Below are 2,695 nucleotides of genomic sequence, written 5' to 3'. Positions count from 1 at the left end.
CGGAGAGGGGGGCGCGGCTGGATGGCCGGCGGTGGCTGGGCGGTGCTCGCAGAGGTGGTTGTGGTGGAGAGGGGAGGAGAGAGGAAGAAGGAAGAAGAGAGAAGGGGAGGGGGCTTCGGTGGCGGCGTCCGGCGCTACGGCGGCATCGGGGTGGTGGCGTGGTGGCTGGCCGGCGGTGGCTGGGGGAAGAAGAATAGAGAAAGAGAAGAGGGTTGGGGGTGAAGGGGGGCTGCGCGACTGATAGGGTTCGCGGGTTGGGGGGGTTATATTTTCGAATTTACGCGGCCACGTGGGGCACGCGGTCGCGTGGTTGGGGTGAAAATGGGGGGGACGCGATCGCGTGGGTTGCGCGATCGCATGAGAGGGGGGGAAAGAGGGGTGACGCGATCGCGTGGGTCGCGCGATCGCGTCGCTGGAACTCGTGCTAAACGCATGACTCCAGCACCGTTTCAGCGCAACTCTCTGTCTCCTTTTGGGGTGATATGCAATCCATGCGACGTGATCGCATCGCTCACGCGGTCGCGTGGGATTGGTATTGGGTAAATGACGTGATCGCATGGGACTTGCGATCGCGTCGGCCAATTTGTGCGAAACGCACAAGAGCCGCACGATTCCAGCCTAACTTTCTGTTCGTTGGATCCTTACGCCGATATATATATCACACGGCCGCGTGGGTCACGCGGTCGCATGGGTGGTGTTTTTCGCGATATGACGCGATCGCATGAGGTATGCGGTCGCGTCGTGCAACCTTTTTTTTTTTTAAACTGAAAAATGCAGGATGCAGTGATTAACATGAATGCTATGCATGATTCCAGGTTAATGTTAAAATAAAAAATGGTAAATTGAAAATAATAAACAAGAAATAGATTGAGAAAGAAGCGACCATACCATGGTGGGTTGTCTCCCACCTAGCACTTTTAGTTAAAGTCCTTAAGTTGGACATTGGAAGAGTATCCTGTTATGGTGGCTTATGTTTAAATTCGTCCAAAAATTTCCACCAGTGCTTGGAATGCCAATAGCCTCCGGGGTCCCAAACTAGGCATGTAAAGCTTCTGAGCAACTTCAAATAGATATTCATCCTCCCGGGATGACGAATGTCAGAATATAATCCATGATCCCAAGCTGTGTTTTTAGATCCGTCTCCGTTTTGATTTGTAAGTTTCCATTCGGACGGGTTAAAAAGTATAATCTCACTGTGGTGACCAAATGTTTTACGTGATCTATGCAATTGAGCATGATACCAATCCGTGTACTTCGAGGTGAAGCATGGAACCTTATTGAACCTGGTGCACCAGCTCTGAGTACGAGCCAATTCCCTCTTACTCTTAAAGCCGCAGAGAGCTCTAAGTTGGCCATCTGTTTCGAGTAAACCATATTCAAGTGAATAAGTAAAATTATAAGTTAAGGATTGTACCCACTTGAAGCTTGTATTAGGTGGTAATGGCCTTGGGATAGGTGTTTTTGGTGGTTCTGCAAGTTCCGTTTCCTTGTGCTCTTCTGTGAATTCTTCCACTTCTTTGCAAAGATCTTCAATTGTATCTGTGTCCTGGTCAAAGTCTTCGGTGTCTTCCTCATCACTTGAGTCATAGATTGGAGGTTGAGAGAAATCTACCTTCGCATCATCCTCATATTCACTTGGGGAAGATTCTTCGATTTCAGAAAATTCACTTGCGGACGCAAGTTCATCACTAGGAGAACTAGACTCATCATCAAGGAAAATTGCTTCTTGGATGTCCGTCTAATTCTTCGTAAACGATTTGCCTTGGAGATTGTACGGTATCCTCCTTAGCATTAACTGTAGCATCATGGACGGAGTTTTCCTCAATTCTGGATTCCCAAGGAAGTTCAGCATCTCCTAGATCTTCAACCAACTCTTCTTCTTGAACAATGACAGCTTCTTCCACTTGTTCTAGTACGAATTTATTCTCTGTCTTGTCCACTGGAGTCTCTAGTATTTCTTTCATGCTACGCTCTTCATCAGGCTGTCCACATGGAGCTGTGGTTGATCCTTATATATTTGAGCACCTAGTGGCCCATTGAATTAGTGCTTGCTCCAGTTGTTGAATGGTTGTTTGAAATTTAATTACTGTTTCTTTTAGGCGATCCTTTTCTTCGCGGTTTCCCCGACTTGGACATGATACAAAGGAAAGTGATGATGATTGGGAACGATTAGATTGGTATTGGGGTAAGGAAGGATCATATAATGGCGAATGGTGAAGAAAATCTTGTGAGTGTGGTGGTTCGGGGTTATGTTGAAAGGATGGTTCATATGCACGGGGTGGGGCTTGTTGGTAGTTACAAGGTTGTCCACTATGTCTTTCAGCTGGGTATGCACGGTAGAATGGTCTTTGTCCAGGATATCTCGGAGGGTGTTGCTACCAAAAGGGTTGATTAGATCCTCTTGGTTCCATCCACCCTTGATTGGTCTGACCTTGATGCATATTCCTGCTGTAACTTCTATTTCCTTTAACAATATTAGAACCAAACTCAAAGCGAGAGGGGTGAGAGTTCATAGTAGCAAATAAAGATAAAAAGGAAAAACAAAAATAAATAAACAAGCAAAAGAAAAATATTTACAGTAACCAATAATAAGGCACACGTTAGCAGTTCCCCGGCAACGGCGCCATTTTGACGTTAGGACTTTTGCCAGTAAAGAATGTCATAAAAACAGTCGCGTTGTAGATATAGTCTCTAA

The sequence above is a fragment of the Arachis hypogaea genome, chromosome 14 (genome assembly GCF_003086295.3).
Source record: "Arachis hypogaea cultivar Tifrunner chromosome 14, arahy.Tifrunner.gnm2.J5K5, whole genome shotgun sequence".
NCBI lineage: Eukaryota > Viridiplantae > Streptophyta > Magnoliopsida > Fabales > Fabaceae > Arachis > Arachis hypogaea.
Note: the sequence above shows the minus strand (reverse complement) of the source record.